The following is a 26,180-nucleotide window of genomic DNA, read 5'->3' on the forward strand; positions in this document are numbered from 1 at the left end:
AGGAGGAATTTGGGGTGTGAAGCAAAATAAAGCTTTTCTCTCCCAGACAAAAGGTGTTAATTAAGACTGTGTAAAATGGATCTGAGACGATGATCCCAGAGGGCAAAAGTGTTCCTTATTCTAGACTAGAATAAAGCAGAGATGCTTCTGAAATGGTCCAGAATCACATTCCCACCCCCTCTAAACGGAGCTGATGCATTAGCAAGTCTTGACGGTTTTATTTTATGTATGTGTTTATTTATTCAATTCGCAAAATGTATACACCACTTGATTGTTTAAAAAATCCTCAAAGTAGTTTGCAAAAAGATAAAAACAATAACAGGTGCTGTTATACTAAAATATCAATTTACAAATATAGAATGGATATTATGCAGTATCTGCAATAGTGCCAATTCTGTATATAGGGTGAATATGAGCTTAAAAGCATTAAAAAACCAAAACAACACAACAACCTCTGAATACATATTTTAGATTTTGTTCCCAGTGCTGTTGACATAGTTTTGCTGCAGGTTTTAGTTCCAGCAGTTCACCTCTTTATGTCTCCTCTTCCCCCTCCATATCTAAATGACTAATGTCCCTGTGCTGATGAAAACATTGCAGAAAAGAAATCATGATGTGTCCATCCATACTTACAATTATATCCAGATTCTTTTGTGTGGGTGACTTTATCCCCTCACAATGGGAACACATAGGAACATCTGTAAAGCATCCCCACCCCCTCAAACAGAATTTTCATGGAACCATACATATGAGCACATCAAAGTTAATTTCCGTTTGTTGGGGGTTTTGGTTTGCAGGTGTTTGATCAAGGCACATCAGTAATGCGAAGGTGACACCTGCAAATGAACTGGTGTCACTGAACTCCAAAGCAAATTGCTTGTGCTCTGGTTCCAGAACTAAATGTGGAAAATCCTCATGTTATACCAGAATTTTGAAGAAGTAGGATGCAAGGCAGAGCAAATCAGGGGAACAAACAGCCTAGCTATTGCGCCATGAATTTGCCCAGTCCTCTTTTGAAACCACCTAAATTGGTGGCCATCACTATTAACTATGTGCTTTGGGGCAGGGCAGGGGATAATAAAATGGAACTGGACCTTGGAGACCATCTGGTCCAATGTGGTGTCTTCTAGATATTATTGAGTGGCAACCAGCTTGGCTGACAGTCATGGGTGGCATTGTAGTCCAACAAAATCTGGAGGGAACCACATTGTCTACCCCTAATCTCCTGTTCTGCAGTATAGGATGCTACACAGCATCCCTCCTAGCATTCAACTTCTGCTTCAAGACCTCCAGTGAGGGAGACCCCATCTCCTCCTGAGGCAGCCTATTTCACCATCAAACCACTTGCACCTCAAGAAGTTTCTCCTGTGGTTGAGCCGAAGTCTTCTCCCCTGCAGTTTTCACTATACTCCTGTCAGGACCAACATAGAACAAGCCAATCCATCTTCTCTGTGGTAGCCCTTCATATATTTGAGGGCAGCCCAGCATATCTCCCCTTGATCTTTTCTTCTGCAGGCTCAACATCCCCAGTCCTTTCAATAATAATAATAATAATAATAATAATAATAATAATAATAATAATAATAATTTATTATTTATACTACGCCCATCTGGCTGGGTTTCCCCAGCCACTCTGGGCAGCTTCCAACAAAATATTAAAATACAGTAGTCCGTTAAACATTAAAAGCTTCCCTAAACAGGGCTGCCTTCAGATGTCTTCTGAAAGTCTGGTAGTTGTTTTTCTCTTTGACATCTGGTGAGAGGGCGTTCCACAGGGCGGGTGCCACTACCGAGAAGGCCCTCTGCCTAGTTCCCTGTAACTTGGCTTCTCGCAGGGAGGGAACTGCCAGAAGGCCCTTGGCGCTGGACCTCAGTGTCCGGGCAGAATGATGGGGGTGGAGACGCTCCTTCAGGTATACTGGGCCAAGGCCGTTTAGGGTTTTAAAGGTCAGCACCAACACTTTGAATTGTGCTCGGAAACGTACTGGGAGCCAATGTAGATCTTTTAAGACTGGTGTTATGTGGTCTTGGCGGCCACTCCCAGTCACTAGTCTAGTTGCCGCATTCTGGATTAGTTGTAGTTTCCAGGTCATCTTCAAAGGTAGCCCCATGTAGAGCACATTCCAGTAGTCCAAGCGAGGGATAACTAGAGCATGCACGACTCTTGCAAGACAGTCCTCGGGCAGGTAGGGTCTCAGCCTGCGTACCAGGTGAAGTTGGTAGACAGCTGCTCTGGACACAGAATTGACCTGCGTCTCCATGGACAGCTGTGAGTCCAAAATGACTCCCAGGCTGTGTACCTGGTCCTTCAGGGGCACAGTTACCCCGTTCAGGACCAGGGAGTCCTCCACACCTGCCCACCTCCCATCCCGTCAACCATCCCTCCTGAGGGTTTGGTCGAAGGTTGGCTTCCTACAGGCTTGGAGCCATCACAATGTGGGGCTACATTCTTAACAAATGCATAACCCCCCACGCCACGCCCATCCAGTAGTTGCTTTGCAGTTGCTTCCAGGGCAAGACAGAATAAATTCATTTGAAAGTGTGGGTTATGTTTCTGCAAATAGAGCTGTCCAAATATGTCAAGTGCTGATGTTTCCTCTATCCTCAAACTAATGAGGTATTGATGGGTAAGGTGGCTTCTTGCTAATGGAACTGTGAGGATCCCATTTATGCCTACCCTGTACTCATTTGTGTGTTTCCTTGCTGCAAGAATTTCCTCCTCTTCTGAGTATCTTCTGTTTCAAGGTTTCGCTGCATTACTTCATATTCCTAGGAGTCCTTCTTGAACGATTTTCGGCGCATTCCCAACATCTCTGATTAGTCTAACTAGAAAACCTGCTACACTCCTAATTGTTGTTATATAAAAGGAATGTGCATGGCAATTGGGGCGTTCAATGGGAATCTGATACCTGGACTCAAGCCTAAGATGTTTAATCAAGAACTCCAGTTTCTGAGATGCTGGCCACCTGCCGATGCCAGTAGCTGTATGAGTAACAATTCATTTCCACTAGTGTTATAAGAGAGGGAGAAGCTTGTGGGCATCCAATGAAATGGAACGTCAGAAGATTCAGGACAGAAAAAAGAAAGGCCTCCTTCATGCAGCATAGAGTTAGACTGTGGAACTCCCTCCCACAAGGGACTATGATGGCCACCAGTTTTGACAGTATTAAAAGAGGATTGGACAAATTCCTGGAGGAGAGGGCTATTGATGGCTACTGGCCACTGAACTCGTTCAGCATAACAAGACTTGACGCCTCTTGATATTCATCTGCTGTAACAGTGGCATCAAAGTCCTGGTGGATGCAAGCAATTTGAGAACAAGCCATAGTGAACTATCATTGGTTCTGTTACATCCTCTGGACCCAAAAGGCCCCACACTATGCAGAAAAGCTCTGCAGGACAACACAATGAGGATACAATGGAGGCAGCAAAGGATACCTTCTATGCTGCTGCCTTCATGGCCACTAGGTAGACTCAATGATGAGTCCTTGCCAGTGTTTGATTGCATTCAATGAGTTTTCCTCCACTTGTGTGTTAGAATCTTCTTCTCACTTGTTTCCTTCACACACACACACACACACACACACACACGTAACAAACAATAATTCTAAACCCAGAAGGACCCCCTCATTGTTTTCAGACTAGGCACACCTGTGCTATAGTTAGCACCATCTCCTATGAAAGAGAAGAAGGCATTTGCCAGCTCTTAAAAGCATTTGTATTAGAAATGATGATTTCTTTATTGGGGAGTGGGAATCTGCCACCCAATTTAATCAAATAAAGTCATCTTTTTTTAGCCTGACTGATCATAAACATCACAGCCCTGGAAATATCCTGGGAAATCAAAGATTCATCACATATTTGAGCACCCAAAGACTATTCAACAACAGGATTCAATTCATTTTGGCTTTGATCATCAGCCACTCCTGGCGTCACCCCATTTCAAGGGCCCAGATATCTTTTCAGAGTTATCAGAAATCAGGAGCGCTTGTCCTACATTGTGGCAGCACGCTGTCGACGCTGTTATTTACCTGGGAGATTGTCATCGTGTCTATGGATTTTTTTTATATTTTTATTTTTAGAAAGGCGTTTCATATTGTATCTCGTGAAAAATCTTCCTTCAGAGTGGGGGAAAGAAATCAATTTAAGATTGGCTCGGGCGAGGAGCACGTCGGCACGGATTGAAAGCCAAGCTAAATGTCGGTAAGCGGAAGGCTAATGCATAATGGCAGGAACCCAAATGGCGGAAAAAAGATCGTATGAGGAGGAAGATAAACTGAGGGGGCAGGAAGCAGGTAGAAAGAAGCATTTGGCTGTGCCACCAACTCTTTGTGTAACCTATGGCAGGTCTCTTTGCTTGGCAGGCTGCCTGTAGGCGTCAGCCATCCCTGAACTACTACAGCTCCCCGTGATGCTTTATTAATTTGTGAAGGGATTTCCATTAAGGCCACAATCCAAAGGTGTCCTATTGAACTGAGAAGGAATGACACAAGAAAACAGCAGTGCCGTTACGCAGGAGAACCATAGCTGTCAACTTACAGATTTGAAAATAAGGGACCAGCAGCCTTGAAAATAAGGGACCAGCAGCCAAAATAAGGGACCTGCGGCCTCACCTGTTCCAGGCACTCCAGTCTTCCTGTCCTCCTGCAGTCTGGTCAAACTCATGCTGGTAGCTTCGAGAACACTGTCCAACCAACTTTGCAACCAGAGGTTCATCTGAATAGAATCTGAATCACATGCACCACAAGGCCTATGCAGCCTTAACTTAAGATGGCTCCCCGGCCTGGCTTTGCACTGCAAAGTTTGCAGCAGCACGTGCAACAAAATGGTGTCCAGCATTCAAAAACCTACTCAGCTTGCATTAACTAGCCACACACAAGGCATGCAAGCTCCACCCCCCCAGTCATTCTTAGACTTCTTATTGGGTGAGCAACACAACCAAGCAACACAGTTGGAGCCTCCCTCCTCCCTGGCCGGCAGGGAGGGAGGGAGAGGAGCTGCTTCCTTTGAAATTTAAGGGACATCATTTAAGGGACATCCATCAATAAGGGACAGCAGTGGGACATGGCGCTGGAATAAGGGACTGTCCCTTCAAATAAGGGACACTTGACAGCTATGAGGAGAACATCGAGGTAGATTGCACTTGAAACTTCAGTTTGGCTGCTGTGACCTCACTCCAAGAGAGAAGGAACCCAAAATATTCTGGTTTCCCTGTAAGGCTACATCACCATTTGTGGGGGACACGCACACACTAAAATCGCCATCGCTCGATGCTACGGAAACGAACCAAGTCAATAAAGGAGATTGTGCAATGGAGAAGATCCCTGCCATAGCAGGGAGAGAGATTAGGCGCATCACATGCACAGCCTCCATCTAATCTCCAAGATGTTTATTTCATTTCCTGCCTGGCTCTTCAAGATTGGATTCTTGTTGTTTTTTAATTCCCTCTTGGTTAGAACAATATTTTTTCATTATGAATATCTGCAATTCTGTCAAACGGCAGTATTTGCCGGCCGCTGTTCCGTGGCAGCCAGGCGGGCTCAGACATGTGACCCGCAATGTTGTATCGATCAAATGGAAGCGACACGCACCCCCAGGCTTTAGGGGTTATTAGCAAATGCTGATAGGATGTCACCCCAATTTGGAAAGTCAGAGGCAAGATTCCAGTGAGGTTCTCTCCCCAGAGAGCCCACATAACACCGGGCTTGAAAGACCTACATTGGCTCCCAGTACGTTTCCAAGCACAATTGCAAGTGTTGGTGCTGACCTTGAAAGCCCTAAATGGCCTCGGCCCAGTAGACCTGAAGGAGCGTCTCCACCCCCATCGTTTTGCCCAGACACTAAGGTCCAGCTCCGAGGGCCTTCTGGTGGTTCCCTCACTGCAAGAAGCCAAGTTACAGGGAACCAGGCAGAGGGCCTTCTCGGTAGTGGCACCCGCCCTGTGGAACTCCCTCCCACCAGATGTCAAGGAAATAAACATCTACACTGATACCTTGAGTTATAGACACTTCAGGTTACAGCCTCCGCTAACCCGGACGTAGTACCTCAGGTTAAGAACTTTACCTCAGGATAAGAACAGAAATCGCACAGCGGTGGCATGGTGGCAGCCGGAGGCCCCATTAGCTAAAGTGGTACCTCAGGTTGAGAACAGTTTCAGGTTAAGAACCGACCTCCAGAACAAATTAAGTTCTTAACCAGAGGTACCATTGTATCTGACTTTTAGAAGACATCTGAAGGCACCCCTGTTTAGGGAAGTTTTTAATGTTTTGTGTTTTATTGTGGTTTTAATATTCTGTTGGAAGCGGCCCAGAGTGGCTGGGGAAACCCAGCTAGATGGGTGGGGTATTATTATTATTATTATTATTATTATTATTATTATTATTATTATTACATTTATTTATTTATTACATTTATATGCCACCTTTCAGCATTCTAACCACTACGCCGTACTGCCTTTAGCACCAAGAGATGCATCCTCAGCCCATCAATTTTGAGGAATGCGCTATGGTGGTGGAGCCAGAAGGGTGGCCTCTAGATGCTGGCAGGTTGCAGAACGAATGTCGGCTTTCTTGACATTAAGCTGGGATGGGGCTGGTCTACTAAATTCTTTAGCTGTGATTCCTGCATTGCAAGAGGTTGGACTAGATTTGCTTCTGGGTCCCTTCCAATACAATTCTATGGTTCTGTGATCCTGTTCTCTCCGCCCCCCCCCGCCCCCCCGCAACATATATTTTCAATTTTGTGTGGCTGGTCTTACCAGATAGGAACAAGCGAATGAGCTGGGAGGCATCAATTGCAGGGAAATTCATGTTCCTCTCCCACTGTAATGCTTTTAATATTTTGCATTTCTAATAAAAAGCAGGATGTAATCAGAAGGTAATGATACCGATATTTGAAAATCGGTCGCTAGCGGCTCAGCTCCTTTCGTCTTTTTTTTTTTTTAATTTTAAAGGATACCTCTGTAAAGCTATACTTTGCATTTTATTACAGTATCCTTTCCCCGCCCTCATTATGTGTTCTTAAAATCCTAACTTCCAGGGCTTAAGGGCTCAGCCATTTCAAATCGCGTCAAGCTGAAATTTAGCATATAATTTCTTCCCCCGGCATTTGTTTTAATCTTCCGCATTTTATGCTGGATAGTCGAGAGCAGCAAACCTCTGTGCATTTTTTCCTGGGCTCACTACTCTGCCTCAACGAGCCTGTTCAGCAGAGGAGATGATGATTACTTGGTGGTGGTGGTGATGGTGATGATGAAGAAGAACAGAGCTGCCCCAAACTTCTGTAGGGTACCAGGTTGACAAAGGCTGATCTAGCTGGTGTTAGCAGAAAGCAGGGCACAGCAGCCCTGGATGCAATGCCTTCTGCTTTTAAGAGAATTTTGTATCCTCTCAGCTCAGCTTTGATATTTGTAAATAAAGCAAATATTGAGGACACCATAGTCCTCCAGCTCTTCTAAAGAAACCCAAGCCCTTCAGAGTAGCCCAAGAAATCCCTTGCTGTTTTGGGTTCCTAAGGGATATATGAGAACATTGTAAAACTATTTAAAACCTTTCTTAACTCAGCTAGTATTCTACTTTATGTCTGTGGTCAGACTGGTGTTGGGCTAGGACTGGGAACTTTCAGCAATCTGGAAGCTCACCACAAGATGTGGAGCGTCTTCCTGGCAGGGAAGTGTCTGCAAACTCTGGAATCCCCCCTGTCCCTAGCCTGGTCGCTGGGTCCTTCGAGACAGGAAGGGCTATAATGGACTTCCTGTTGAGATGGACCTTTGTATGCACAACTGGCTTCCTGACCCTGGTGTGCTTCTGTGTCCTCTTTGGACTTGCACAACTCCTGGCTTTTGATAGGGATGGATAAACCTGCCAGTTTTGGTTTTGCTCCATTTATGAAAAGCTTTCAGCGTAGAGCAGGGGTCAGCAACCTTTTTCAGCCATGGGCCGGTCCACTGTCCCTCAGACCATGTGGTGGGGGCTGGACTATATTTTGAAGGAAAAAATGAACAAATTCCTATGCCCCACAAATAACCCAGAGATGTATTTTAAATAAAAGCAAACATTCTACTCATGTAAAAACACACTGATTCCCGGACTGTCCACGGGCCGGATTGAGAAGGCGATTGGGCTGCATCCAGCCCCCGGGCCTTAGGTTGTCTACCCCTGGCGTAGAGTCTTCCTGTTCAGGAAGCCAGCCAGCCAGCCATGCCCTTTGCCAGGGCATTCCATTCCACCCCTTGCCACCAACCCATCATCATCACAAACAATAGGCATTTCATGCACACACTGAGCTATTGAGTGGTTCTCTTGCCCCAACCTTAGGCTTTCTTCCCCGTGTTTGTTGTGTTTTCTTGTATAGTCTTGTTTGTTGTATATTCTTCCCCTCCCCCCAAATCCCAATATCTTCTTCTCATGTGTTGATGGTGCCATTTTGACACCTGTTGAATGAGTTTGCTATTAGTATATAATATTTGCTATTAGTATATAAGATGGCAAGCTGTTAGTTCCTCTCTTTGATTCTGTATTGCTCAGTAAGTTTTGGGATGGTGGGGCGTTAAGTCTTCATTTTTCGGTTGCTGTGTTGGGCATGATCCAGTCAGAAGGAAGCCCTTATTCTATGCCCCACTGATTTCAACACGTGGTTTGAGCATATACCAAGCTTTTCCCTGTGGATTGCAACAGCACTTGAAAACCCGGAATGGACTTTTTGTGTGAGAGCAGGACGTGGGTGGCGCTGTGGGTTAAACCACAGAGCCTAGGACTTGCTGATCAGAAGGTTGGCAGTTCGAATCCCCGCGACGGGGTGAGCTCCCATTGCTCGGTCCCTGCTCCTGCCAAAGTGGCAGTTTGAAAGCATGTCAAATTGCAAGTAGATAAATAGGTACCGCTCCAGCGGGAAGGTAAACGGCGTTTCCATGCGCTGCTCTGGTTCGCCAGAAGCGGCTCAGTCATGCTGGCCACATGACCCGGAAGCTGTACGCTGGCTCCCTTGGCCAGTAAAGCGAGATGAGCGCTGCAACCCCAGAGTCAGTCACGACTGGACCTAATGGTCAGGGGTCCCTTTACCTTTACCTTAACTGAAAAAGAAGTCTGGATGTGCTCAGAGGTGCTCTTTTTGAACTGTATGTCTTTTGCACTCAGCTCTGGTTGGTAGATATTGGGATTGCAATAAGTACCTCCAGCAAGCGAGAAATTTGCTTATCTCTGCATTAAAGGACACAGGCTGTGCTTAGCAACTTTTTACTTTAATTCCCCCCCAAAAGGAAGTTTGGTATTCCTTAGTAGATACAAAGCAAAGAGGAAGAAGGTGCTGCCTTCTGCTTTGATATGTGTGATTTAGAAAGAGGGGAGGAAAAATATTTCCTCCGCACTCCACAAATGTTGAACATCTAGAGTAAAGTGGAGTGGGATCTTTTGGCTATTTACTTACAAAAATTCCTTGATGGATGGAGGCAGACTTGCAAAGGTCACTGAGCTACGGACCAGAAATGACATCCCACGGTATGTTAAACCAATGATAATAAGGCAAACCACAAACAGCAGCAGAAGATGAAGCCTCTCTTGGGGGAAGTTGGCAGTTTTTGAGCTCTTTAACTGAGGGTATTTTTGAGCAGATGCCCTTTTTTCTTTTTTAAAAGGCGAGGCCACACTTTGCTGAGTCCTATCCTCTCACTGTGAGGCTTCAGGGCAGTTGACAGCAATGCAATATTCACATCAGGTGAAACAGATTACAGGAAGGAGGGCAGGTTCTAACAAATGATTTGACTCAGGTGTGAAAGAGCTGGCTCTTCAGCATTTGAGGAAAACTAGAAGGCAAAGGTGCCAGACACACCTTTGTGGGAAGGGAATTCTGCAGTCTAGGGGCTGCCACAGAATACTATCTTTTCCTAGGCTGCTACCTCTGAGGGTGATGGAACTACCAAGGCCCATACCCAACCCCAGAAGGAGGTGGTATTACAGATACCTGGCACCAGAAGATGTTGACTCTTCAGAGGGTGTAAGAGGGAGACAATGACCCAACTTGGATCACATTCTACGTGAGTCTCTTTTCTCTCTCTTTCGAGTGTGGCTCCTGTTTGGCAGCAAGCAAGCTTGGTGCCATGACATCTGTGGCATTGTGAAGGGCCATCTCTAGGCATTTTGCTGCCTGCAGACTTCACCCCTCTCTCTGTTACGAACATTAGGGACACAAAAAGAGCCTGCAGGATCAGGCCAAGGGCCTATCTAGTCCAGCATCCTGTTCTCACAGTGGCCAACCAGATGCCTGAATCGGATGTCCACAAATTTCTCCCTTTCTGCTAACACTAGAATTCATTGATATCACTTCGTATCTACGGAACCGCCTCTCCTGGTCTGCCCCGCAGAGGACCTTGAGGTCCATGAATAACCATAGTTTAGAGGTCCCGGGCCCTAAGGAAGTCAGACTATCCTCCACCAGGGCCTTTTCAGTGATGGCTCCGACCTGGTGGAATGCTCTGTCCCATGAGACCAGGGCCCTGCAGGATTTAATCTCCTTCCACCAGGCCTGTAAGACAGAACTATTCCGCCTGACCTTTAATTTGAATTCAGCCTGTTCTTTTATTTCCCTTCTCTTCCTTCCCCCTCCCTGTTTATGAAGATCACCCGCTCTGAGACCCCACAGCTAATTCTCCCCTGGCCTCCACGCTGGCCCAAGTAGGACCAATTCAGCCAGCTAGCCCTGGGGATTATCTAATTGATTTTTGATTTTTCTTGTTATTCATGTTTTTATACTGTATTTCATGCTTTTATAATTCAGTGTTTTAAAGTGGTTTAAATTTGTTGTTAGCCACCCTGAGCCTGGTTTTTGAACCAGGAAGGGCGGGGTATAAATAAAAATTGATGATGATGATGATGATGATGATGATGATGCTCAATATGGGGAGATTCATGATAGAGAACAAGATGCAACTTTTTTGTGCAGTGCATAACTATGGAACTCGCACCTCCAGGAGGCATTGATGGTCAAAAACCCAGATGCCTTTAAAAGAGGATTAAGCAAATTCATGGAGGAGAAGAGGGCTATTGTGGCTAAGGCCATGATGGCTAAGGTCTGCCTCCGCAGTTGGAGACAGCAATGTTTCTGAATATGGGTTGTGGGAAACCACACGAGGGGAGATTACTCAGGTCCTGTTTCAGGTTTTCCACTGGCCACTGGGAGAACAGGATGCTGGGCTTGATGGGTCACTGGTCTAATCCAGCAGCCACGTCTTATAGTCTTAGGACTCACCCATCACAATCACATGTACTTTCAATGGGGATGATGCCTGAACACTTGTACCGTTACATCTAAAGAACATCAAGAGGATTTCCCCGCACAGAACAATAACTTCCTGGGGGAAGGACTTATTAGCCGCAAACAATTCCAAAAGCGTTTGAAGGGGAGCGGAGGCACCAGGTTCGTGATGAGTAATACAATCTTCTGAGTCATGTTACTTGTGGGGTGGGGAGACAGAGAACGATCTCAGTAAAGTTGTTTATTCATTCTCTGCTTGGGTAATAAGTTAAGACAATGAGGAGGCCTGGAGAGATCCGTCGGCAGCGGAATGGATCCCACAGGAACCAGATACAATATTGCTTTTGGATGGGGAGTTGCTCCTCCACCCGGATGTGGAGTCTGCAATTAAGCAGCGAATCAGTAAGCAGAAGTTTCTCTCCTTCTCTTTCTCTGCCTTTAAATGAAACTTATTAACTGATGGTGTAAGAGGGGGGGGGGGTTGCCTTAAGGCAATCATACTACCTTCTCCTCCGAACCAGCTCAGTTGTACAGTTTCCCCTGCTATCCACCATTTTATTTCCTCCATTTATTTCTGAGGCCAAACATTTGAGAATGCAACCGCTTCTTGCTTTTCCCAAACCAAGTTGTAAACAGTGTCAATATACAGAGAGGCAGTGAGCTCAGCCAGAAAGGGAGAAGTGTATACAGTGGTACCTCGGGTTACATACGCTTCAGGTTACAGACTCCGCTAACCCAAAAATAGTGCTTTAGGTTAAGAACTTTGCTTCAGGGTGAGAACAGAAATCGTGCAGTGGCAGTGCAGCAGCAGCGGGAGGCCCCATTAGCTAAAGTGGTGCTTCAGGTTAAGAACAGTTTCAGGTTAAGAACGCACCTCCGGAACGAATTAAGTTCTTAACCCAAGGTACCACTGTACATGCTCCATACACCTATATAGAGCAGTCTTTCCCCATCCTGGGGCTCTCCAGATCCAGCTCCCGTCATCACCAGCCAACATGCCCAATGGTCAGGGATGGTGGGTGTTGGAGTTCGACAGCATCTGGAATGCTCTGGGTTGGGATACGGTGAGACAGAGGGTTCAAAGTGCAGGGGGATCTTGCAGCAGGGATGAGACTTTTCTCGGTCCAAGGGCCACATTCCATTCTGAGTAACTGTCCGGGGGCCAGATACCAGTGGTGGGGCAGGCAATGAATGTAAAATTTACCTCTGGAGAGCAGGCTAGTTTCTACACATGCTCACATTCCCCTCTCTGTCCTGGGAAGCAAGGGGCAGCATCAGAGTTCAAGGATATATTCCAGGCAGGCAAAAACACTCAAGGGAGGTCTGAACCAGGGCTAGAAGGCAGTGTAACTTAGAGAGGGGGTGAGCAGATAGAGTTGGGGGGCACATCCAGCCCCTGAGGGTTTGAGGCACCTGAGCCCTGCCTTAGACCAACCTTGCAAGGTATTAGCCCCACTTTGCAGGTGGGTCGGGCAGTGCTTCCCAGTCAGGGCTGCGAGTTCGAGTTTTAGATTGGCCAGCTTGAAATAAAACCAGAGAATCACAGAATTGTAGCTTTGGGAGGAACCCTGACAGCCATCCAGCTCAACCCCTTGTAAAGCAGGAATCTCAACACGTGGTCCCCCATCCAATTTGAAACCAGACCGGACCCTGCTTAGCTTTGCAAATGTGGTGGCAGTTTTATTGCTGCATCGCTATTGCTCCACTTCTTTGTTTTCATGTGACAAATGGGCAGAGCCATGGTAGCTCCAGCCCCCTGTTCAGTCCATGGCAGAGGCGAAGTCTTTGGAGCTTCAAGGCCCGGTCTCTCCATCCACAGCCCCTCTCAAAAGCTTCTGCCGTGTCTGCCGATACAGCCAGCCGGAGCTCATTGATAGCTGAAGATGAAGATAAAGGATGCGGAGCAGAAGGAGCGCTCAGGAAGGCGTCGCAGGAAAAATGCAAACTAATCAGTGGAGGCAGCCACCGTAATAAGGCACTAAACATGGAAAATTACGGTAGATTTGTTTCCTCTGCTTCTCATTGTAGGCATTAGGCACAAAGTCGTCAATAGACTATTCAGTGCAGCGAATGCAATGCTGTGGGCTGTCAGCTGCACCGCCATCAAGGAAGGGACCAGCATTTGGAATGCGAGTGAGGGAGAGGATGGCAAATTGTCCTCCGAGAAACTGCAAGAGAGGAGATGACCTCAGCAGGTGCTGAGGCGCAGTGCATTGAAATGAGTGCCGCGCTGAATGCGTTCGCTATTTGGTTCTCGTGCAGACGTTGTTTCAAAGGCTACGGAAGAGTTAAAACAAAAGAAAATCCCCTTTTACTCTTTTGAAGGCTGTTTTGTGTTTTTACCCGTAGGCTTGCTGGTAAAGTAAAGGGTACAGGGACCCCTGACCATTAGGTCCAGTCGTGGCCGACTCTGGGGTTGCGGCGCTCATCTCGCTCTATAGGCCGAGGGAGCCGGCGTACAGCTTCCAGGTCATGTGGCCAGCATGACTAAGCCGCTTATGGCAAACCAGAGCAGCACATGGAAACGCTGTTTACCTTCCCGCCGGAGTGGTACCTATTTATCTACTTGCACTTTGATGTGCTTTCGAACTGCTAGGTTGGCAGGAGCAGGGACCGAGCAACAGGAGCTCACCCCGTTACGGGGATTCGAACCGCTGACCTTCTGATCGGCAAGTCCTAGGCTCTGTGGTTTAACTCACAGTGCCACCCGCATCCCAGGCTTGCTGGTACTTTTCTGCAATTCCCCACCCACTTGTATTTGTGAGAGCCCAGCCAGTCAGGGATGGTGTCGCCAATCCACCTTACTGGATTTAGATAAGAGGGGTGGGGACAGAATCCAGTTCTTCTCCTGCTAAAGCTCTTGGAGGGTGGAAGTTGTCCTAGGAAATCAGGGTGGCGATAACTGCTCAAGGAAAATCTTATGCATTCGGAGAAATCGGCATCAGCTTGCAAAATATTTGACGCAACCCTTCTCTGCTCTAGCAGTGCAACCAGGTTTTATGTGCGCTGTCATAGCTCTGCCCTTGCCCCTCGTACAAGTGTTTCAGACTCCTCAGAGCCTCAGTTTCCCTGTTGGTCAAATACAACTGCCTCCCAGCCCAGCAAACAGTCACCAGCTGCCTTAAAGCTGAGGCTGATTGGCTTTCCTTATTTGATTCTTCTTTTACACTATAGCATTTCACATCCATCCTTAAATAGGCACCTCTGGACTATACAGCTGGAAGCTGGTGGTTCCTGCATGAAAGGCAGGGTAGAAAGGGTCTCTCAGGGTGGGAGACTGGGGGAGGAAATAGGAGCTGGGAGGGTCTACCTTTCTGTGTATGGATAAAGGATATGATATACCATAAATGTGAGGAAACGCCTTTTTTGTATACAGTGGTACCTCAGTTTAAGAGCAGTCCTGTTTATGAACAATTTGGTTTACAAACTCCGCAAAACCGGAAGTAGTGTCCTGGTTTGCGAACTTCACCTTGGTCTAAGAATGGAATCCGAACGGTGGAAGGGCACCGGCAGCAGGAGGCCTCAATAGGGAAAGTGTGCCTCACTTTAAGAACAGTTTCAGTTTAAGAACGGACTTCTGGAACTGATTAACTTCGTAAACCGAGGCACCACTGTATATTCTTTTTCTTTTCCGTCTCTCTATTCCTTGATTTTTCTTTATTCTTATTTTGGTTCTTCATTATTCTTTGTCTTTCGATTGGTTTGACATTTATTGTATTTTATGTTGAAAACTTTCAATAAAAATTAAACACATCCTTGGACATATGCCTCTTCAAGTTCTCTTCATTGTTGTTTCTTTGCAGCCACATAAACCCTGCTGCTAGTTTTAGATCAGGCATCTCCAAACTCCGCCCTCCAGATGTTTTGGGACTACAACTCCCATCATCCCTAGCTAACAGGACCAGTGGTCAGGGATGATGGGAATTGTAGTCCCAAAACACCTGGAGGGCCGAGTTTGGGGGTGCCTGTTTTAGATCACCCACCCATCATAAAGGTGATCATTCACTTGGTCTTTTGAAATTGCAGGGTCTCCATACCTCTTTATTCCATCAGCCTGAGCTGTGTCTTGCCACATGTCCTGTATATGTCCATTTTAACTTTGCGACCTTTTCCACTACATCTATAAATCAACCCCATCTCCAGATCTGGGCCATTTTGGTTCCTCTTCAGCGCATGTATATGTGTGAGTGGGTTTTCCACCTCCAGTTAAAACTCTTTTTCTCTGTTCTTTGGCACAGGACTTCCAGCCGTGACCGGTGTCTAAATCCTTTGGTGGCACCAGAATGTCAGAACATCCCTGCAAGTCAACAACACGTTCCACAACGCTGCTTGCTCTGCGAGGAAGGATGAAGCTCCAGGTACACATTACTAATTGCCTTCAAATGCAAGCAAGGAGTCCTTGCAGAGGAAAGAGGTTTCAGTATGGCAAAGTTTTGTCAAAGGTTCAGCATGAACTGACATATGGCCAGTGGTGTAGTGAAGGGGGGGAAGGGGAGCAGAGCACCAGGACTTTCTCTGAGCAGGAGCAATGGTGCCGTCTCCAAGACAACGGAGGGATTCTCCTTCCTCTGACAAGGGAATGAGGTGATAACAAGGCTTTCAAGTTTACTTGTGACGGATTAGTGTAGAAGTCTGAAACAGAGGAATATAATCCAGCAGAGGTTGGACCCTTATTTCTTTTCCACAGGGTTCCTTGTCCTCACTAGCAACATTTCTTTGTGAGGTGTTCTTTTTTCCATTTCTAGTTAAAAGTGAAAGGTTGTATTTCAGCTCATTGCTAATCTTTTGCTGTTGTCCGATGCGCTTTAGAAGTTGAACCTGTGCTGTCGGAAGGAACTTCAACGGAGCTTGCTCCCAGCAGCCCCAGGCATAGGATGCGGCCTTGCTGATCCTAAGAAACTGGGCATTATGATGTATACTGCTGACTTTGCACTCTGTCTATCTACCAGTGTGCATGAGCTTCAAGTTTCACCTTCTGTCTGCATCTTCATTAGTCAGGTTTCTCGTTGGGCCATTTTGGGGGGTCCAAAATGGAGAGCCAGTGTGGTGTAGTGGTTAAGAGCGGTAGTCTCGTAATCTGGTGAACTGGGTTCGCTTTCCCGCTCCTCCACATGCAGCTGCTGGGTGACCTTGGGCCAGTCACACTTCTCTGAAGTCTCTCAGCCTCACTCACCTCACAGAGTGTTTGTTGTGGGGGAGGAAGGGAAAGGAGAATGTTAGCCACTTTGAGACTCCTTCGGGTAGTGATAAAGCGGGATATCAAATCCAATCCAAACTCTTATAGGGCGGCACTCAACCTGAATATCCTATATAGAAGCAAATGATGGGCACCATCAAGAATGGACTTTGCTCTAACTTTGCATAGCCCTACCCAGTTTTCTTTAGCGCTCTATACTAGATTCCTTTCCTTAGTCCTGCTAAGAGTGCTGGCCGCAGGTATAGAGAGGTGCCAGCAGACAGGTTGAGCAGTTCATCTATGATCAAGACTTCTCATTTCTGCAAAAGCACCAGGATGAGGGTCACACTGTCACTGTGCACGTAGAATACACGGTGTCCACAAACTCTCAAGATCACTGTTGGTGACAGACATCCACCATAATACTTTGCATGGGGTAGGAAGAGATAGAGGAGTGTTGCTCTTTTAAGCACAATATCCAATTGGTGTGCTCAGCGATGATGAATCAAGCCAGCTACTATATGTATATGGCACCATCTTGGGTTCTGTCTCTTGGTCACATTAGCGTGTGACAGAGTGTTGGCTACCTGTTTTTATATACATGTAGAAAGAGATAGGTATGCCTTGGATCTGATTTCCAAGCCAGCTACTATGTGTATATGGCACCATCCTTGGTTCTTTCTCTTGGTCACACAGGAGTGTGACGGAACGTTGAGATCCTGTTTTTCTGTACGCAAAGACATAGAGACATACGTCCCATCTCTGATTTCCAGAACCAAGCCAGCTACTATATGTATACAGCACCGTCTTGGGTTCTTTCTCTTGGTCACACAAGAGTGTGACAGAATGTTGGGAACCAGTTTCTACACATGGAAAGAGAGATGTGCCTCGTCTCTGATTTCCAGACACAAATTATTAATAATAATCTTATAATAATAATTTATTATTTATACCCTGCCCATCTGGCTGGGTTTCCCCAGCCACTCTGGGCGGCTTCCAACAAAATATTAAAATATTGAATATAGGTTGACAAGCAAGACTGTAACTTCCTAAACCTTCAAGCTGTAGTTTTATAATAAACTTCCAAATTGCCCAATGAAACGTCGAATGAAGCAAATTACTGCACTGTTGCATGCTATTCCCCAACTTCAGTTTACTTAAGAATGAAGGGGCTGTGAAAGAGCTACCTTCCCGCTGGGGAGTACTTTGGGGTAGATTATACTTATAAATTGGATTAATGTTCCTATCTCCTGTATTATCATAATTTTTCCTTGCTGGTTTTGCTAATTGCCTGAGATATTTGTCTTTCAACAAGTCTTTGCATGCCCATTTCCTCCTCGCTATAATCTCGTGGCAAACTAATAAAGCCCGGGGTTGTGATGTTTCCATGGCAACGGCCCGTGATGTCACCAACAGGGGATTACTGCTTTCCCTGAGGATCAAGGCCCAGGTAAAGGGGCTGGGAGACCACAATGCTGATTGCCACTCCGTGATCTTTTAATAAAGCAACAGCAGCAGCATAGAAGGATCCTGGCGATTCCTTTAAAAGGATGCGCAAAGAAAATTAAAATTAAACTTTGCATTTGTTTCTACATGTCATTGTTCCCCCCCGAAAAGATGGATTTGAAGAATACGCTAGTAGGGTGTTCCTTGTGACAGGAAGCAAAATTGTTACTCTGCTTTGGTCAAAGTTGCTGTCCCAGGGCAGGTTCACACCAAAGCGAATCCAACACACATTTAAAATACATGGCTCCACCCACTACTGGGGTATGATCCATGAAGAACTCAAAAAAAATGTTGAAAACATCTTTACAAAAGAAACCAGAGGCATATTTATTAGGCTTATTGGGAAAAGACATACCACAGAAAAAGAAAGGAATTTTCTTATATGCTAGAGCAAGCCACCAGGATAGTATATGCCAGCAAATGGAAGAGCGAACTAATACCCACAAAAGAAGACTGGCTATACTAACTAAGTCAATTTATAGAAATGGCAAGGCTAACTGCATACTTAAGAAGACAGACAAACCAAAAACTCAGTCTAGAATGGCAATGTTTTGAAGAATACATGGACGAACACTGTTCAAGAACGAATAGGCGGATATGCTTAGGTTAAAGGAGTAAAGTAGAAAATATTAATTAGGAATGTCATGTTGTTGTTGATGATTATGATGTTTATTCGTTTAGTTGTTTAGTCATGTCTGACTCTTCGTGACCCCATGGACCAGAGCACGCCAGGCACTCCTGTCTTCCACTGCCTCCCACAGTTTGGTCAAACTCACGCTGGTAGCTTCGAGAACGCTGTCCAACCATCTCATCCTCTGTTGTCCCCTTCTCCTTGCGCCCTCCATCTTTCCCAACATCAGGGTCTTCTCTTCTCATGAGGTGGCCAAAGTATTGGAGCCTCAGCTTCAGGATCTGTCCTTCCATTGAGCACTCAGGGCTGATTTCCTTAAGAATGGATAGGTTTGATCTTCTTGCAGTTCATGGGACTCTCAAGAGTCTCCTCCAGCACCAGAATTCAAAAGCATCAATTCTTTGTGATCAGCCTTCTTTATGGTCCAGCTCTCAATTCCCTACACCACTACTGGGAAAACCATAGCTTTAACTATATGGACCTTTGTTGGCAAGGTGATGTCTTTGCTTTTTAAGATGCTGAGGAATGTCATAATGAGATCAAAATTTAAAATTTAAAAATTGCAATGATAGTATCGAATCAATAAGATAAGGAAGTCGAGATGTTGTGGAGGGGGGTCAAAGGATGTGGTGGTGGGAAGATATGGGGGTGGGAAGGATTTATGTGTATGTAAATAGTAGCCTTATTTTTTTATGTGCATTTCTTTTGCTTTTTCTGTATTACTAAAAATTAATAAAAAATAAAATAAAATACATGGTTCCACCCAAAGAGTCCTGGGAACCATAGTTTAAGGATGCCGGGAATTTGTCAGGAGGGAACAGCAGTTTCTGGGGATTTTGAGGGGACGTTGTTTGTACTGGATGTGCTTTAGATGTCTGGCGTGAGTCTCCTTTCAAATTCTCCTCTGAAAATTCTCGACTTGGCTGGGGCTGATGAGAATTGCACATCTGAAAGGGGGCACAGGTTAACTAGCCATTTGCCACAGAACACCCAATGAATATTTTCTATCTAGCATTTGACATCTGATGATGAGCGAAATCACGGTTGCATATTTGATCACTGACATGCAGTGGCATTTTGTATCGTTTACTCGTTGGCATATAATAATATTGGACAGGGTCTGATAGTTGCCCATCTGTCTACAGCAAATATTTAAGAGGTTTCCATTTTCAGGTCAAAACTGTTGATTTCAGAGCGGTAGAAATTTCTCTTAAAAATAACTAGATGCTACAAATAACTCCCCTTTTCTTCAACGCTGTTCAGCACCATTGCCTTCCTGGCTGTTGCTCCTTTATTTACATTTTTTTCCAGATTGAATTGTTATTTCACCATGCTCTTTTGATATTGTATCTCTATCCCAGTAGTTGCACTGAGATCCCCTAATGGAAGAAAAGCAGGGGAAACAACGTTAAAATAAATGCAACCAACGTTTCTCCTTTTCTTCCTCATCCTGAATTTGTCTCCTGGGCTCTTCCACCCAGACAGGGATCACACGATGAACAGGATGATGTCACAATGCCACGCCTGACATCACTGTATCACAAGACCCCAGTAGGCAAAATGGTGAAGAATCAGATTTGGCTATTTGATGTCCCAAAGAGCAATGGTGAACAAGGTGGAGTGATGGCAATTTAAAGGCATAAATGAGCATTTCTCCAAAGAACTTGGAAAACCCCTAAAATGGAAGGAATTCATGGAAGGACAGGGTTGTCTTTGACAACATGAGATTTCATGCTCATCACAATAACCAAAAGATGCCAACAGGTCTAAGGATTTGAATTTCTCATTTCCAAGTAAAATTTCAGCTCCCTCCGTTTGAATTTCAGATTTGAGATTTTTACACATAAAACCTCAGCGGTGGTGGTGTTTGCAGCCCATTCTTGCCTAGGATTGCACTGGAAATCTATTCTACCATAGCATTCTGTTGCATGAATAGATCCCAGCCTGGGTTAACAGCCAAACATGCATTTTATGATTGCATTTTTAAAAAATTGACTATGTCATATTGTGCACAAGTTACTCTGCTTCTGCAAGGTGTTACACAAGGCACTGAAGCTCATTTCCTCACCACTGGAAATGTCTATGCCTTTAAATATATCACCATATGTCATCTATATACAAATATCCTCAGTCACAAGGTCTAGAACAGGCACCCCCAACCCTGGCCCTCCAGATGTTTTGGGACTACAACTCCCAGCATCCCTAGCTAACAGGACCAGTGGTCAGGGATGATGGGAGTTGTAGTCCCAAAACATCTGGAGGGCCGAGGTTGGAGATGCCTGGTCTAGAAACTTGATTTTATTTTTGCCAATGAAATGTGAGAGTCTCACCTGAACTGTGCACGTAATGTGCTGTACACCTTGCAACATAGATATGCCCCTGGTTTTACTCCCTCCCTTACCTTTTTATGGAATGTGTCTACAAAATACGTCCAAGTCTTTTGAAACTCTAGATTCAAGGTGATTCTTTTCTTGCCTGTTGCCTTAGACATGATAGTTGGTTTGCTTTTTAAAAAACGGATCCTGAACCAATCTATCTATCCCCAGTCAGCATGAAAATAACATTAGAACACTTCTTCATTTCACACTTCAAAACAAATCAGGAGTGAAAGGATACAATCTAGTGACCAAGTAACACAAATTAAGTGAGACATCCAAAATGACAGAATCCCAGAAGTACGAGGTGGGAGCCGACACAGTGGATATTTATGTAATTCTTTTAGCCGGCAATGCAGAGAGGTTGGCAAGTTGCGGGTATCAATCTGTTTTATTTTATATTCTAGAGGTTGAAGTAAAAATGATATTTCAAGCGCCTGTATGCTCTCCGAAGAACAACAGGCGGGGAGGGGAGGATATTGCCAGGAAACACAGCATATTTTCTCACTCCTTTTGCTCCTGTTGTCTAAGGCGACTTCGACAGAGAGTCATTCTCAAAAGATCCAGTGGCAGGCTTGGGGGGAAATGGAGCTGAAGCAACGAGACCCCTCCCCCCCCCAGAAAAAAACCATTAGGGCATTTTGACAAGTGCCTTCAATATTTCATGCGCTGTGCAAAGCCAGTGGCTGGAAGTTCTTCAGGCTTTTGCGGGCGCCGATGCCCTTTTGTTGACAAGAAAGAGGAGCTCTCTTGTGTATACACAGGACAGAAATTAAGCAAATGATATTTGAGCTGCACGCTGTCAGCAAACGGTCTCGGTGGGCGCCGAGAGCTGAAAGGGAATCCTCTTTCAGCAAAAACCCTGCAGCCGCAAAGACAGCTGAGCGTTTCCCATGCCCTGCTGTTTCACTCGGCGTCAATGGCGCTGTTTTGAAGTAGGAGGGCGTGAGGTGCTGCCGCCACATTGGGATACCGTGCACCGTTCTGGCTGCCTCTCCTCGAAAAGGATGTAGGGTTGGAAGAGGTTCAGAACAGAGGGCAACCAGTGCCAGATTTATGTATAAGCTAAACAAGCTATGGGACGCGGGTGGTGCTGTGGGTTAAACCACAGAGCCTAGGACTTGCTGATCAGAAGGTCGGCGGTTCGAATCCCCGCGACAGGGTGAGCTCCCGTTGCTCGGTCCCTGCTCCTGCCAACCTAGCAGTTCGAAAGCATGTCAAAGTGCAAGTAGATAAATAGGTACCACTCCGGCGGGAAGGTAAACGGCGTTTCCGTGAGCTGCTCTGGTTCGCCAGAAGAGGCTTAGTCATGCTGGCCACATGACCCGGAAGCTGTACGCCGGCTCCCTCGGCCAATAAAGCGAGATGAGTGCCACAACCCTAGAGTCATCCACGACTGGACCTAATGGTCAGGGGTCCCTTTACCTTTACCTTAAACAAGCTATAGCTTAGGGCCCCAATCTCTTGGGGAGCCCCCCCAAAAATTAAAGGGGAAAAAACCTGGATGTATTTTGATAAAATACATATTTTGTTATGTGCAAATGGTTTTAGATACCTATTAGGTCCATAAATTACCATAAAGCACTTTGGTAGGCAAACTAAGGCCCAGGGGCCGGATCCGGCCCAATCGCCTTCTAAGTCCGGTCCGCGGACAGCCCAGGAATCAGCGTGTTTTTACATGAGTAGAATGTGTCCTTTGATTTAAAATGCATCTCTGGGTTATTTGTGGGGCATAGGAATTCGTTCCTTTTTATTTTTTTCCAAAATGTAGTCCGGCCCCCCACAAGGTCTGAGGGACAGTGGACCAGCCCCCTGCTGAAAAAGTTTGCTCACCCCTACATATATTCAACACAAAAAACAGTGACAATTTGTTGTTGACAAAGGACAGCTGGACATATAAAGCCCCCCCCCCCCTTCAGTAGCTCAGGGCCTCATCAAACCTAAATCTGGCCCTGAGGGCAACCAAAGAGGGCGGAGTGATTCCTGTGGAGGAAAGGTTGACCACATTTGGCGCTTTCTCCTTTAGAGAAATGGCAAGGAAGAGGGAAACGTGATAGAGGTTTATGAAATTAAGGATGGCACAGAGAAAGCGGAGAGAGGAAAGTTTTTTTCTCCCGCTCTCAAAACACTAGAACTGTTAGAACATCCAGCGAAGCTGAATGCCGGAAGTTCAGGACAGAGAAAGGAAAACATTTCTTTCTTTTTTAAAAGTTTTTTATTAGCAATTTCAACATAACAAAATATCAAAAACATATCATATTCATTATTTTCCCCCCTTTCCCCCACCTCCCCATCAAATCATCCCTCCCCCCCCCATACTTCCATCAACTCCTCTCTGATTTCTCAACACATGTTATTCTCTGCATATTATAAAATTGTATAAATCCTTATATTATCTATCAACATGGTAGATCAATCAATAAATTTGTGTATGTTTATTCAAAAACTGCCAAGGAGTCCAATTCATTTTGTTGTCTTTTTAAGTAATTTGTAAAAAGTTCCCATTCTTCTTTAAAGTCACAGTTGTCCTTATATCGCAGTTTGTATGTCAGTTTAGCCAATTCTGCATAGCTCATCCATTTCTCTTGCCACTCTTCCTTTGTCAGGGTTTCCTCCTTCTTCCATCCTTGTGCTATCAAGACTCTTGCCGCTGTTGTAGCATACATGAATAAATCCTTTGTTTTCCTTCTTCATACAGTGAAAAGTTAAACTGTGGAGTTTGCTTCTGGTGGCAGTGATGCTCTCCAACCTAGATAGCTTTAAAAGAGGATTGGACCAAATTGTGAAGCATAAGGCTACCCATGGCTACTAGCCATGATGAAGGCTATGCTCTGCCTACATGGTCCAATAATAATAATATTATAATTTATTATTTGTACCCCGCCCATCTGGCTCGGTTTCCCCAGCCACTCTGGGCAGCTTCCAACAAAGACCAAAAATACACTAAAATGTCACACATCAAAAACTTCCCTGAACAGGGCTGCCTTCAGATGTCTTCTGAATGTGAGGTAGTTGTTTATCTCTTTGATATCTGATGGGAGGGCGTTCCACAGGGCGGGTGCCACCACCGAGAAGGCCCTCTGCCTGGTTTCCTGTAGCTTTGCTTCTCGCAATGAGGGAACCGCCAGAAGGCCCTTGGAGCTGGACCTCAGCATCCAGGCAGAACGATGGGGGTGGAGACGCTCCTTCAGGTCTACTGGGCCGAGGCCATTTAGGGCTTTAAAGGTCAACACCAACACTTTGAATTGTGTTCGGAAATGTAATGGGAGCCAATGTAGGTCTTCCAAGGCAGTGATTGCCTCTCAACGCCAATTGCTGGAAACCACAGGCGAGGAGAGGGCTCTTGTGCCCAGGTCCTGCTTGGGGACTTGCCATTATGGCAACTGGTCAGCCACTGTGAGAACAGGATGCTGCACTAGATGGTCATTGGCCTGATCCAGCACGTTCTTCTTTTGTGCTTAAGTGCGCACGCTACGTGCAATGACCTGTGAGACTTGGAGAATGCCAATTTTTATCTTCTGACGTTGTGTTTCTAAACTGAAAGCAGATCTTATGCCACCTGAAAGTAGGGCTTTATTCTCTGAGGGAGCATTTCCTCCAACTGCTAGGTAAAGTTACCCCCAAATGGCTTCTGCTGGCTTTTTAAAAAACTTGCCTAGTGCACCACCCAAAATAAGTTTTTTACAGTGGTACCTCTGGTTGTGAACGGGATCCGTTCCGGAGGCCCATTCACAACATGAAAAGAGTGCAACCTGCAGCGGTGTGTCTGCGCACGCGTGGGTTGCGATTCGCCACTTCTGTGCATGCGCGTGATGTCATTTTGCGACTCTGCGCATGCGCAAGTGGTGGAACCCGAAAGTAACCCTTTCCGGTACTTCCAGGTCACCGCGGGATGTAACCTGAAAGAATGTAACGTGAAGCGGACGTAACATGAGGTATGACTGTATCTCTGTTTATATTAGCTAGATAGAGCAATGGTCTGACTCTGCATAAGGCAGATTTCTATGTTCCTGCTGTCTAAGAGCAGAACAGCCTGGTCAAGTTATTCAATATCAAAGGCCAGTGTGAGGATTTATCGTAACAAGTCAACGTGTAACGAGTCTTCCCCACTAAAATTTATTAATGGGTGCTTAGATGGTGGGCAAAGGGACATGGGAGCTCTAGGTTGAATAGAAAAACAATTTATCATCAAAGAAAGGCCAATCTGTTTTGTACCGAGGGTAAGGCTAGACTAGATTGTTAAGCCATATAAGTGATGAATGAGAGATGTAAAACTCCATGGCTAAAGCAGAAAAGTTCAATGGGTAAATAGCACTGTGGAGTGGATCAGCAATAAATGTTGAGCTTTTACGAAGCAGTATGCAGGTCGGTGGCTGTTCAATATGAGCTCCTGGTTCAGCAAAATGCTCTTTGACCTGGTTTTGAGGTCTGCCATGGGTCACAGTTGGACCACACCATTCACGGAAGGAGGTCTTACTCGGGGGCCCCATATTTATAGATGGTCTCATCAGCACAACCTTCACTGTTGTGGTGCTTCCATTCTAGAGCTGGCTCTCTGGAGAAGATCACCAAACTGTTCCACTTTACATCTTGTAGGAGGTGACTTAAAGCTTTCCATTGTGTGTGTGGGGGGGGGAGATATCTCTGAATTCGTTTGGCAGGGGGGAAAGAGGAGACTTTACCCTGCCTGACCTGCAATTATATTATGAGGCAGCCTGTTTGTGTTGGTTAAAGGAATGGATTGCATTGGAAAATGCACACATTTTTTATTTGGAAGGTCATGATAAAAAATTTGGCTGGAATGCATATCTTTGGTATGGGAAAGCTAAAATCTACAAAAGTTTAAGAACCACATTATTAGGAGAAATTTGTATAGAGTCTGGGAGAAATACAAAGAAAGAAAAGCACCTCTGTTGTTATCCCCCATTGAAGCAATTACCATTAAGATAATTAATATGGATAGACAATGGGTGATTTATAGAGACTTGCTGGATTTTACAGGGAGTGAACCAGACTGAAACCAATGGAAGATTTAAGAAGCCAAGTCACAGATTAGATTGGTTACATTACCACCAGCTACATGATATGTTTGAATTAGATAAGAAACATGGTTTCTCAGACCAAAACTCACAATATGAAAGAGAGTTAATACAGAATAAAGATAAATCATTGCCAACAATGTATAAATTATTATTGGAATGGGGAAAAGGATGAGCTGGTCAAAGCTTCAATGACACACTGGGCA

The 26,180-nt window shown here is 45.4% G+C and overlaps 1 protein-coding gene across 3 annotated transcripts in view; it reads left to right on the top strand.

The window, feature by feature from the left end:
- The window catches only part of ELFN1 (extracellular leucine rich repeat and fibronectin type III domain containing 1), a 261,693-nt gene that overhangs the window by 58,798 nt on the left and 176,715 nt on the right, over window positions 1-26,180 (top strand). For all 3 annotated transcript variants that reach the window (XM_077918711.1, XM_028705543.2, XM_028705544.2), the window contains exon 2: window positions 15,486-15,605. The gene's annotated coding sequence lies outside the window, so the exon portion shown is untranslated. The remainder of the gene's footprint in view (window positions 1-15,485; window positions 15,606-26,180) is intronic.

Source organism: Podarcis muralis, chromosome 14, assembly GCF_964188315.1.
Source record: "Podarcis muralis chromosome 14, rPodMur119.hap1.1, whole genome shotgun sequence".
NCBI lineage: Eukaryota > Metazoa > Chordata > Lepidosauria > Squamata > Lacertidae > Podarcis > Podarcis muralis.